General features: G+C 40.4%; 1 long non-coding RNA gene across 1 annotated transcript; it reads left to right on the top strand.

Annotated features, from left to right (window-relative positions):
* The first annotated feature begins 2,994 nt into the window (after window positions 1–2,994).
* LOC311059952 lies at window positions 2,995–4,542 on the top strand. Its single transcript, XR_014602235.1, has 3 exons — window positions 2,995–3,082; window positions 3,728–3,765; window positions 3,877–4,542. It is a non-coding gene; the product is annotated as an uncharacterized lncRNA (long non-coding RNA).
* Window positions 4,543–14,214: the final 9,672 nt, after the last annotated feature.

The following is a 14,214-nucleotide window of genomic DNA, read 5'->3' as shown; positions in this document are numbered from 1 at the left end:
ACTCAAAGAATAATTATTTTTCATTTATTTTTAGCGGCGCCAGCCGCTCTATATCTGACTGTGTATGTCCGTATGTCCGTATGTCTGTCCGTATGTATTCCCCTCTGTATTCTTATTGGCTGGGCCATAAACAAATATTGATGACAACACAGCACGGGGCTCATCAAAGGCGCCGCTTCCTTCACACAGGGTGTGATCTTTTTTTTTTCTCCCACCTGCACATTGATGCTTGTAACCCTCGGGTATAAAGAAACCCATAACCTTGTTACTGTATTTGCTTCATCAGGTCCTATCACTTTGGTGGCAGAGGTACAGTAGCTTAAAGGTTAGAGAGAGAGAGGAGAGCACTTGTTGCTGGAAGGTTCCCGGTTCGATTCCCCCGCACTGGCAGGAAGAATCTTGTGAGTGAATGTCGATCGACCACTCACCCCTCCCCAACACCGCTTGAGCAAGGCATTGAACCCCCAACTGTTCCAATGGAGCTGCTCAGTGGCCGATAGTATAAGACTGTGTGTGTGTGTGTGTGTGTGTGTGTGTGTGTGTGTGTGTGTGTGTGTGTGTGTGTGTGTGTGTGTGTGTGTGTGTGTGTGTGTGTGTGTGTGTGTGTGTGTGTGTGTGTGTGTGTGTGTGTGTGTGTGTGTGTGTGGGGGGAGCGTTGCTGGAAAAGAGCCTGGATAGATAGATAAAGAACAACAGAGCCCCCACAGCATTTACAAGAAATGGCCCTCTTCTTGTAAACAGCAGATCTCTGACTCCCCCCACTGAAGGAATTCCAGACTGTAAGCTATAAAATAACAGAGACAACCAGAGATTTCTCTTTGAGCTGGTCCTTGTTGATGGAACTTCATAGCCTGTCTTTATACTTCCTCTGTCTCTCCAGACCTACGGTACATAAGGATTTCAGCGTTGAAGCAGGTAAGACACTTGTCTTTTAGTGGCATGAAGAGATGTATAACTTCTTTAGTGGATGTTAATGACAGCATTGATCAGTTTTCAGCAGCAAACATTTTGTAATCATTTTCCAAATAAAAATTGAAATTAATCTGAAACTGTTGAAAAAAACAAAACAAGGTATTGAACACAATGAATATAATACAAATAATATTGCTAATAATTTGACTAAATTAGTCACTTAAAAAGTTTGCTGACCAAGTTACTGTCCCACCTGTGTCTACATGAAGTGATAATTTTGGAGAGGAATACAAATCTGCATCCTACAGACAGGAGACAAATATAGACATACAGTAGGTGTGTGAAAGACGTGTCCCCACTATCTTGAATTGGACATGAATTGTCTCCTAAAATGTTGCTAATCTGCAGTGGTGGACAAAGTACTCAACCCCAGTACTTTAGTCAAAGTATAGATACTCCTGGTCAAATATTAATCAACTGTGAAAGTTGCTCTGTCACATTTGTACTTGAGTTAAAGTATTGGAGTACTTGCTTTGAAAAACGTGTATTTATTTAAAGATTACTTGAGTATTCAAAAGTGCAAATTATAAAGTACATTTTATTTTTTATGTCAATGCATTTTACAAAAAAATAAACTATTAAGGTTTTCCAGAAGGTTTCAAGGAAATAACAATAATAGTGAAAATAGCAGATCTACAAACTCGCATCATGACGTGTTGTGAGCTTGCATATCTGCTATTTTCACTATATTTAAATAGGGCTGCCTTAAGTGGTTAATTAATTCATATTGTATTTTTTTCCTCCTATTGTAGTCTAAAATAAAATATTTGTCTTTGAAACGTAGTGGAGTGAAAGTCGCCAAAAGTACAAATACGTAAGTATATATACAGTATACATAAGTAAAGCAGAAATAAAAATAATATCCACAGAAGTAATTTAGCAAAACATTTTAACCGGTAATAATAGCAACGACTTATGCATGTATTAAAACAAATAATAACAATAATAATGAGTGGGTGGGTGCAGTTAATGATGATATAATATTTTTTTTTTAAATGAATATGCTCCTATCGACTGATGGGTACTTGGGCTGTGAACACTTTCAAGATGAAAGCCCTGACCGGAAAAATGTTGAGTACCACAGAAACACAAGATTTTTTACATTTTCCTTATCATTTTCCATAACGTAGCCACGTCTACTACATGTATATCCACATGTATGCTATTGAAGCAGGAGGTCTTTCCATTATTCAAATCATCATCATTTGCTGAATTCTCAACCCAGTGGTGTCATTTGGCTCCCAACGATGGCAATTGCCATCCGCATAGTGTTTGCAATTAACCTCAAATTCAGTACTTTTCTGCATTATTTTCTCCCCTTCTGGAGGACTTTTTAGGGAGAATGATCTGATTTTACATCAGCGCTGAGTGCAGCTCAATCCCTGCCCGTCCATCTGCATGTGACACATGTTATAGACACATGTTTTCTTCTCTGCAACCATGCATTCATTAAGCACTTTCAATTTGCTGGCCCTATTTTGGACAATGTTGTCAATATAGGCATGTTTTTTACCGTAGTGAAAATGGCACATCTGCAAGCTCACAGTGCAGGTGGATGGCTATAAAAAGTGCCAAGAAATAGCTGATCTACAAGCGTGACGCTTGTAGATCAGCTATTTCTTGGCACTTTTTTTTGCCATCCCCAAGTTTTTTTGTTTTGTCTAGGTATTTTATATTTTTTTGTGGCTCTTTCTCAACAGTTTTTCAAGTAGTTTGGTTTGTTACAAATGTTGCTACAAGACATATTTTAATATAGGATATGTTTACATTAAAAAAAATTGTACCAAAACACCAATCTTACACAGATAGTAACAGAAAAAAGTTGTAGGCTAACGTACTTATATACAACTCAGGCATACTGCAGTGGAGTTATGTCATGCTAATCCTAAAATGGCACCAATGTTGATACGGCCAATGGCCCCAGTGGTCTACTGTATGTATTTATCTATGTCTATGGTAGGCATTACTCCCTAACATCCTCACTTATTACACTTCTCCCTACACATTATAGGTTCGATCTTCCCGTTCTCAAAACACCGTCAAAGAACCACCACAGGGGACTAGCCTAGGAGCAACGTCTCGTCATCGGGTCTCCTTTTCCTGTCTTCAGGTGAGTGACAGCATCTCATGTGAGATGTACTCTGTCATCATCATGCATGTCAAATGTCCTGAGACTGCAATAGTCAGAGCTATCTTGTAATAGGCCTACAGTCTATATTAATAGAATAGAAATACATAAACATTCATTGTTTATGAATTTTATGTTCTGTTGCATTGACAATGTGTTGATAATGGACACAGCACGTATACTAGTACCTCATACTGCGAGTTCTTCTATGGAGTCAACCCCCCCTCCCCCCTGCCCCAAAAACAAAACAAATACATGAAGAAAAGTTCAAAATAAAGTGCAAGCCTATGTAGAAATAAACCAGTGTGGTGTGGGCGATAGCTGATTTAGGCAGTAACTGTTGAACCTCTTGTAGCTTGTGCAATCAAAATCTTTTTTCCCTGGATTCTTTGGATCAGGACACAACTCAACATATACTGTAGGCCCCGGCCATGTGCCAGACAAACGTTCCCATCATTTTGCATTTTCTTCAAACACACTTTCTCCTACAACTTGTGTGAGCATCATCTGTCTTCATACTGTATTCTCACTATTGTTATGATGATACCAACTTTCTCTGTCTGTCTGTCTGTCTGTCTGTCTGTCTGTCTTTACGTCTGTGTCTGTCTCTCTCTTTCTCTTACACAGAGTGAAAAATAACTTCAAGACAGACATGAGTTCAAGAGGTATGTATCTTTTTTTGTTTTATTTCAAGACAAGCAAGGAGAATATGTTTAATTCCATGTAATTTGTGTTATAGCATCATAATGTCATTTTATTCCACTATCTCTCATCAGGGAAAAAGCGGGAGAAATTTGAAAAAGAGAAATCCGTTGCAACTGCTCTTTTTACTGTAGTTGGATTCCTAGGAGGAGCTGCAATAGGAGGACTGGGTGGAGCAGCTGCAGGTGCGGCTGTATTAGGATTACTAACGGACAAGATTGCAGAAGCAGCCTACAACCAAGGTTATTATTAGGGTGACCATATGTCCCGATTTGTGCGGGACAGTCCCGCATTTCAGTTTCTATTCATGCGTCCCGCAAATTGAGACGCTGTCCCGCATTTTGATTGATGTGTGTGTGTGTGTGTGTGTGTCGAGAAACGCAGCCCCAAAACACACTCTGGGACGAGCGTTCTTGTATTCCACCAGCAACATGTGATTTCATTCACTGGCTTGTTTACAAGTCGAATTTCGGGAAAGAAAATAATCAGGAGCTCAACAACATAAGAGGATACCAGAGCTATCTGTGCTAGCTGCAAAGTGTGCCTATTTAAGCAAGTATTTTAAAACGGTGAAAGCTACGAGGAAAAAGAAACAGAAAGTGATATGATGGACCCCCGCCACGACTCAAACGAGCGACCACGGGAATTATCATCAAATCCAAAGATTTGTTGTGAATGATTATAAACAAACAACCTCCTGGTGCTTCCAAGTTGAACCCCTATAGAGCGTGCCAAAATTCCTGAAAGGGGCGTCAACAAGTGTCTTTTGGTAGCGGCGGACATCTTTGAGGGGTAATAACCAGGTTGACTTAACATTGCCCAATGCCACGCCCAATGCCAACGCCCCCCGTGGTGACGACGCATTGGCACGCTCTATAGTCACGACCAGGTAGGGTCCAAGTGTTTCCAAATGGACAGCAGTCTGCACAGAACCCTATCCATCCAAAGTAGACTAGGTAAAGACCATGTACTATGCAAGTACATAATGAAGTTGACAAAGTTTCTCAGCTACATTATATTTGTTATGTGTCTGTCTATCCTCTGAAACAAAGGGGTTTATAGCGAGAACTTGGCGACGCGACACCCTCACTCTCACAGATCCGTGATTTCATTTCTTCTTTTTTTTCAATTGATTTACATTTTTTTTATAATAAATCGGTAAAATCAGGCAAAAATAAGAATTAAATAACATAACCCTAACCTAATCCTACTGTAACCCTAAAACCGAAATAAAGTAACCAAAAATCGGGGGGGAAATAACGGGTGCACGGGCGCGATGTCCCACCAAAGGGACGATGAGATGACAATGGCTGCCCACTGAGGGACATCCCCCACCTGTCCCTCAATGGGCCTGTTTGGAGATGGTCACCCTAGTTATTATAGTTGACGAAAACGAACAAAATAACAAAAACTAAAATTGAAAACACTTTTTTCGGTATCTGAACTATATAAAATCTATAATAATACAAGAAAAACTAACTGATGCCCAATACTCAGTCTAGTCTGATCTTGTCTTATCTACGTTTGTATGTGTATGTTGAATCCTCCCCTTTGTCTTGTCTTAGTATCAGTTTGATGTATTTTTGTTTTGTTCAATTTGAATGGGAACTTCAAGATTCATTGACATTTTCCAGTCATTCAATATTGCCTTCATCTACTGCAATGGACATCTACTGTTTACATCTTGTAATTATTGGATCATTCATATTGCCTATGGTGTGTACATTTTAGTTAATAAACTTCCTTGATTAAAAATAGAAGTTGTTTGTCTTTTTGTATATTGCCGTATGATCCATGACCCTGCCTCAGCCTTCAGAGTATGAGACTGATCTGTATGATAATTAATCACTAAATTACCCCTATTCACACAAAATGTAAAATGAAAAAGGTCTTTAAGTACAGTATAGCATTTATAGACTTCATGTTTGGAAAATTGTGCGTTACGCTTACAGCAGAAATTATTGCTATACTTAATTATCATAATTGTTACTTTACTCAAGTGAGTTAAATTTGACTGCAGCTTCACCGCTGGAAGAAGCTGCAGTCACTTAAAGTTAACACTATGTGTAGGGGGAAAGTGTATTCATGTTTTAAATTGGTGAAAAAAAGAATGCAGTCATTATTATTCAGTCTTGTTCCTCTGGAATGTGTTTGACTGCATTGAATCTCCAACGACCAGCATGCTTTGTTTCTGAGAACGTTACATGATGAAGTAGAAGGACCCTCACCTGCAACAGAGGTGAACCCTATACCTAACCCTAACCCTAACCCTAACCGCACGCGGAAGCCACTAGTCGGAGTGGCGAGATGTCGGAATGGAAGGAGAACCCCGATAAAGTGCTGTTCTGTTGATTCTGTACTTGTTATTTATCCTTGCACACGATACCAATAGAGGTGCAACTCACACTACTCCTTTTAGAGTTGCCGGGCCAACGCTAAAACATGAGTCGCTGCACACACTTAGCTGTCGATACATTTTTTTTATCCAAGACAGGACAGCCCTAAAACCAACGTTTCGGGCAGCCTGGCATTTGAGTGTGCGGCGCTGCCGGGCAGCTTAGTGTGCGGCTGCCGGCTACCCGTGTTTTTACACTACACTAAGTAAACATAACTCTGTTAGAATCGTGAAATATCTGACGTTAGGTTAGCGCAACCTTACTTGATGCCTACATAGGCCTACAGCACATTTGATTTTACTGTGCTGTCCTTTTTGGAGCTAGTGAGTGGGACAAGATGCACATTCCCTGGGACCCTGGCACAGATACTGAAGGATATCTCACCAACATATTGCAATTTAAAAAATACTCCTATTCTATTCAGTGTCATTCTTTATTTTTGCATATTGTTTTGTATATCATTGTGATTTACTAACACCAAACATTTTGTAAGCAGGTGATTGTTTCTCTGTCCTTTTTCTTCAGTAATTGCAATGTACAAGTTCCAATGATATTGGTATGAGTTTCATAGTTACAGATATAAGCCTCACTACTGTGTTTGGCCTAAACCTCCTCTAAAACACAGGAAACATGCTGATTATGACATTTTAATGCTGAAATACCGTTTTCCTTTTAACCATTAATATTTTTGGTGCAACTGAGACATATGCCTTCATTGGTGTGTAAGGTTATTTTTAGTTCTGATGTCAATTCATTTCGCAGACGGCCGACTGATGCTTTACACTACAGGTAGTATCATTCACTAGGGTGACCATATTCTGAATCCCCAAAAAGAGGACACTCTACACGGCCTATATGGGTCAAAGACGAGACCTGCAAATTTGTTGTCCAGAGGCCATTAAAACAAAACTGAAAAACATAAATATATATACAGTAATATAATATATAGAATATAATGAAATATTTACTGCAAACTATTAATTTGATGTTAAAATATTAATGATTTTTAAAATCCATCCTAAAAATTAGTGAACACCATGGCATAATTGTGCTAGTGTTTAAAGCAACATATAAATAAATGGGAATATATTGTACCCAGAAAATATTTGAAAACTTGAATCCCCTTTGTCCGTATTTTGTGCTTCATCAATGTCAGAACAGTTCGAACTCTTAAAACAGTTTGACCTTTTAAACTGTTTGAACTATTGAAGGCTATGTGCTGTTGCTTTTAATAAACCAGAACATATTGAGACCTGCGCTGGATTTGCTGCTTGGACTTAAAACTGAAAGCATCAACTGACTTAGACACATCACCATATCAAACTAAGGGATCTACTGATAGAAAACATTTAGAATCCAAACACACACAAACAGATCATAATGGAACACCAAATGTTGTTCCACCAATAGCAATCTTGCACCTGGACATGTTGTTGTGGTCTCTAGAGCAGTGGTTCTCAAACTTCCATGTCAAGGACCCCCACATGATGTGTATTTGGCTGTGGCCCCTGAAAAGACTTTGTGCCAGGGACCACCATAAGAGAAGATTTGTGTCAAAAATGTTCAACATTTTTCAAAAATGTTCAAACATTTTCACGATTTCTGCGTTTGGAAGATAGACAATGGGAGTATGGCAGCATACTCCTTCCCCACCCTTCCTGTGTCCTTATCAGTTGTGCTCTGTCTGCTATATATACCCAACCCTGATCAGGCCATTTGCCAGAAATGATCACAGGGACACAACAGAAAGATATAGTAAGTAGCTTTTTCCCTTGTTACTATGACAATGGAATGATTATTGTTCAGTACACAACCCCACTTGAGTCTTTCTGGTCAAATAATAATCAACTCAATCAAGCGGATGTTTTGCTGCCTGTGGTGATCCTGGAGTCTGTGTTGGGAAAGCGGATGCATCTGAGGCAGCAGGAAACTCTGCCCTGTCTTTTCGAGAGAGAGAGAGAGAGAGAGAGAGAGCAGATATGTGTGAGCTTGGCTTCCCAACAGTCATCCAACGTTAGAGGCCAACATTAATTTAATGTCTAACTAACATCAGAGTTTGACATCAAACCAACGTCGGGTTTTGACATCAAGCAAACTTTCATTTTCAACTAAAATACAACTTGTATCCAACGTTAGATCACAACGTTAATTCAATGTCTAAATAACATCAGAGTTTGACATCAAACCAACGTTGGGTTTTGACATCAATCAAACTTTCATTTTCAACTAAAAGACAACATACAACCACCCCATTGTACAGTATAAGGCCCTGATCTCTGGGAATTGGATGGGCCCTTAAAATAACATGAAGACAACTTCACAGGTTTTAGAATCATACTGCATGTTTTTCAATGTATAGTTATGCTATGAAAAGTTATGTTTGATATTACCAAAAATATAATAATAATAACAATAAAAAATAGGATAATAATAAAATAATGAATAATGTACTTTTTTGACGCATGTGTGTCTGCCTCGACACTGCTACGTAGTTTAGTTTCAAACTGAATTCTGGGAATTGCAGTTCTATCAGATCATGCACAGACGCTGTAATTACAATGGAGCTACAATACCAGTGTATGGTTTTCATTAAAATATTATCACAACAGATAGGCCTGGCTATTGCAGATACAAATTATTAATTCTCAAAGAAGCACATTACGGGAGGGGGAGGACTTGCTGCCCGAGTGCCCGTCGATTATATTGTTAAGCAATGTCGGGTTATTATTATAATTCTTTGGTCTGTCTTTCAGTAGCGGGGCTATTCATACCGCGTCGTACGACGGGGTCGCGCACCGAAAATAGCCGATCTACAAGCTCACAACACGTCGCAGAGGCGACGCGTCTGACTTGCATGGTTTGATGGGAGTACCAGAAATGTAAAACACGTATTAAGTAGGAGGAACCCCTTGCTGTTGTAGTTTATCATGGTTAATGCGGTCAAAGGCTCTAGAAGCATCCAGGAAGCACGTAAACATGGTGGAATTATGTTTACTGTACTTACTGACAGGCTTCCTTTAAAGCATAAACACACATGTCAGTGCCATGTTTACTTGTTTACTTGTGTTTGTTTACTAAATCCAAATTGCTCATCAGTGGTGACTAATACATGTATACTCTATGATGGGAAACACCAACACTAAAATCATCACTTTTAACACAATCAAAAATGTCTTTGTAATGTCTCCTCCATAATTCTGCAATATTTACACTCCCTGTGACCCCGTCAATATTAGAGGGCAAAGGTATCTTACTATTATTTATAATTTTGACTTATTTCCAGAAATCCAAGACATCCTTTTGTTGCAGCTTTCTGGCCATCTCTTAAGGTCTGCTCGTTCCTCTTAATAGAACACATTGCACTTTTGAACCGAGCAAAAGCCTGCTTCTTTAATTCACATTCAGGACCACACCTTGGTTTACGTGTTAACCCAATTTTTTTAAGTTTCTCTGGCCTGCTGGTGAAGTTCCTCCACTTGCTCATTCCAGCCCGGCCTGAGTTTATGCTGATTACCCCTTCTTTGACAGAATAATGTACTAGACTTGTTTAGACCATGTACAATTTTATCATACATTGTGCACAATTCATGAATAAGTTTAGGATTATCACAGTTAATATTGTCACACAGAATGGCATCATATGGAAGTGCAACGTTACTAAGATTCTTCTCAGTCCAGTCATAATATGACCACAAGTCATCCTCTGAGAGCCTATCCCACTGGAATTTAACCCCATGCTTGTTGTTATCATTAGTGGTCAACTCAGGTTCTCGTTCAAAGTAGCGCTTCCGGTCCCGGTGGAGTGCATGGGCTACTATATGCATGCTACTGTGTGCATCTGATCCCACTGACTTGACTGCATAGTCTGCACAGAAACACAGCAACGTCATTCACGATCTGATTGCACCATCTTCTTTGTAATATAATAATGTGTAGAAGTAATAAATAACTACAATATATATTGTAAAGTTTTTTTTATTATTCGATAATTATTTCCACAAATGCAATATTTTATACAAAGCAGCCTACAGTAAGTCAGTACACTCACATGACTATCGATTTCCGACCATGTCTTTAACTTAATGTAAACTGCCCACAAAAAGTTCGGAAACTTAACTTTGGTCGATAATTTAAACCCCTGTTTTATATCATTTTTAGCGTTGATTAGTAGTCACCTTTACAACGAGGTACAGCTTGTAAGGATCGGGCATTCGTGGAATGAGTAACAGCTAAACGAGTAGCGCCCCCCCCAAAAAATTTGCCAAAATCACCCAATATGCTTCTGTTGGTAATCACTCTCGTTTTGAGAGTGTGTGTGACTGGCACCTGAGCATGGGTTCTGCAACTTTGTTGAGTTTGAGTATGCACCAAGCAGCAACACTGCCCCCATGGAAAGATGCCTTGATGTCAGCCCTGGTACCATTTGCAGGCAGGTGTGCGCCAGTCACAGGTGTGTGACTGGCACCTTGGCGTGGGTCCTGCAACTTTGACATCTCTCTTTGGTACTGTTGTGCAAATCTTGCCTGTAAATCTCTTGAAGAAAACCTATGGTTACTCAGTGACGCAAGGGTGAGAAACCGGTCTTCTTGGGTTGTTGTCTTCCTTTGACTTCACCAGTCCCACAGAACTTGGTCCTAAGTTTGGAAATGGTACCAGGGCTGACACCAAATAATGCTGCCACTCTGCATAACGGAACACCAGCTTCCACTGATATCTACATTTATGCCATCCGTTATGTAAATACATATTAATTTTCCTCGATAAAAGCGCTAATGAAGGGAGCCTTTCAACATATACATCCTCATAACTATGGCTTTAATATGGTGTGTATACATTTACAATTATAAAAAACATTGTTATTATAAGCAACTTTAATTGCTATATACCAGTCTACCCCCAGTGTAATCACACTTATCATGGGGTCATATTTTTTATGCCACATTACAGCTACACATCCATGTATTCTGCCATGCACTGCAGGCCCCAAACTCAGATCTGTTGTGGACCCCCCTGCCCCATGGAAGTTACAGAGTTAAGTTTGTCCAGATATATGAAGAAAAGTTTCTTGAATACATAGAATGTCAGTGACCTCAAGGAGTTTGTCTACAGCAAGGCGCTGTGCCTTGTCTGCTGCAGTTTGTCCCAGACACAGGCCGTGTGTGTTATATATGACACAACTCTCATGAGAAATAGACACTGTCATCTACTGTGTGGCAGGTACCACAGATTCCATCACCATAGCCCCACCTGAGTGGCCTTAGGTTTGCTCGCCTCATAGAAGCGCCGCACAAAAGTACCATCTGGCCACAAATCCGGATTGTACATTTCCTTCACTTTATTCCATTCTGCTGTAATTTTGAAGGAACTGTATATTAGTAGTAATGAGTAATATGATATTATTACTTTTTTTAAAGAACACACCCAGGGTTCCCCCACACCAGACCGATGGGGTCTATAGGGTGAAACTTGGCAGGGCATCTTGTCAATCTGGAGGAAGGGTGTTTAGACCTCAAACATGTTTGAAAGTGAAACGTCCCTTTAAGTAAAAATTTGACTGAGCAGCATTTACTTGTAGAGGAGTATGTTTATCCAGGAGTATCATGCCTGTACTTTGTCTCAAGTGGGCTTGTGTTACCATAACAAGGCAGACAGCTGCATACTTTCACTTCGAGTCGGGAGTCGTTTCTGGGAAATGGCCTGATCTATTTTAAAGCACGTGTTTCTACAGTACCACCCTTAGGTGGCACGCACACACGCACACACACACACACACACACACACACACACACACACACACACACACACACACACACACACACACACACATACTTTTGATGAGCCATATGTACCTCAGCACCTTCAAGCACCTTCTCTTGCTGTTGTGATTGTTGTTATTATTGTTGTTGTTGTTGTTGTTGATGATGATGTGTATAAGTTGTGTATATACTTATGTGTCTTTAATTACAATTACTAGCACTGCTACAATGTTTGAGAAGCCAAACAAAATACATTTCACTCTCATGCACAAGCCGTACTGTAACAATAACGACCTCCTTGAATCTTGCAGCTGTGGGAATCCTCCCCCTTCTGCAGGATTGTTTGACCACCTTTTTGCAGCGACCAAGCATTCTTTAAAACGTTCTACATTTGACTATAGAAGTCTTTGATTGGAAGATTGAGGCATACTGGCCCTCATTTATCAACGCAGCGTATAAAGCGGCGTATATTTTTCCATATATTCGGCCGTGCACCAACGTCAAAGTCACATTTATCAAAGGATCCTAAACAGCTGATCCTAGCGTACATCAGGTCGGGGCTTTGATAAATCTCACGTCTGAAAACGAGCGTCATTTAAATAACACGCCCTCAAATATTCTCAAAACGCCCCGATTTTACGACATGAAGACGAACCAGAATACGACCAAAGACATGAAAAGCCAATAAGAAATAGCTTCCCCCGATCGCCTCGGACCACACACGCACACGCCCCTCTCTCTCTCTCACACACTCACACACACGCGCCCACCTGTGTTTTTCATGTAATCCGCAGCGGTATCTTTGTCACTTAGGCTTGTAGCCTATATGAATGACATATTATGATAAAAATCACATCGCCATGAATGGAATACGTTTGTATATTAATTTTTTTACCCCATACCGAGCAGTGCGCGTTCAAATTAGACAAGTCAGACTCGGCCAGGCTGCAGTGATTCCGTGCCGCCACGTTAATAAGAGATTGGAGCGTCGGGTTTATATCCTTAACCCAGCCAGGTTGTAGTCTTCATAACTCTCTATGACATAACGCCATAACATAGGACAAGCTACTGTAAGTTTGTAGTCCATGAAATGATCGTCGGGAGTCCCGAAAATGCGCTCGCATGAAGCGCTGTATATTTTGAAAATAGCCAATGCAACCGAATGACTGTTAAAGCAGTTTGTTTAAATTACTTTATAAAATGTTATATTTTCACATTATTTATTAGTGTAGATATACATTTTGGAGTGGATATATGTGTCCAGATGCCTGTCAGACCGTCAGACAATGCTGCTCCGCAGGTCTAGAATGGAATAAACGGGCGCAGCCAACGTCAACAACTGGTCTCGACCAGACGTGAGATCTCAGCGTAAAGTAGGATGAAGCCCACGTCAGGATATATTGATAAATGCCGAGAGGTGCGGTGATCTCGCCGTACGCTCATTATTCGGGCTGCACCGCGTTGATAAATGAGGGCCACTGTATCTATTCCAATTCTCAAGAGGCCTGAGGGTAGTTCTGCTGACTGGGAGCATCATACTAATACACAATATTGCGTGTGTGCGTGCGTGTGTCTACTCAGCAGGCGTTTCCCAACCGCCGTTCTGCAGTCCTTTAGTGTGCCGTCTGAGATAATTTGGTGTTCCGTTAAAGATTTCGAGAAAAAATAAATAAACTAGAAAAAGTGCTCCTCGGAGCACATGCCTCCGACCGCCAGATCAGGTAGGTTAGTGTGGGCCAGCAATGTTTGGAATTCGCCAATCAGGCTGTAATGTGAAAAATCAGGAGGAATCAGACGGATCCGTCTTGATCACTTCACTAAAGAGATCATTTGTACTGCTTTGCGTGATGTTTGGACAACATTTGTAGGAGTAATATAAATAAAATAGTTTTGCAAAAATCTACCTCCTGGTGGCGCTATGATAGGGCATGTTGAAAGGGTGGCATTAGTGGCCTCAACATAGTGCAAATGTGCATGCAAAGTTTCACCGCAATCGGACGCTGCGTCCTGGTGCCTCCTGGTGGCGCTATAAAAGGCAGATAATGTAAATATATGTGTGCCCTGTGATATTTTGGCTATGCCAGGTGTGTTGGGAAACACAGGGTAGTAGCTGAGCACAAGTGCTCACTTTCAGCAACGCCCTGCACAGTAGGCTATGTCCTGCACATACTGTAGTATGTGCAGGGCGTTGCTGGAAGTGAGCACTTGTGCTCAGCTACCCTGGATAAATAAAGAAGAAAAGAAAAAACCCCTCACAGCA

Source organism: Gymnoscopelus microlampas (genome assembly GCF_963454915.1).
Source record: "Gymnoscopelus microlampas genome assembly, chromosome: 2".
Taxonomy (NCBI): domain Eukaryota; kingdom Metazoa; phylum Chordata; class Actinopteri; order Myctophiformes; family Myctophidae; genus Gymnoscopelus; species Gymnoscopelus microlampas.
Note: the sequence above shows the minus strand (reverse complement) of the source record. Positions and strands in the feature narration are given on the sequence as shown.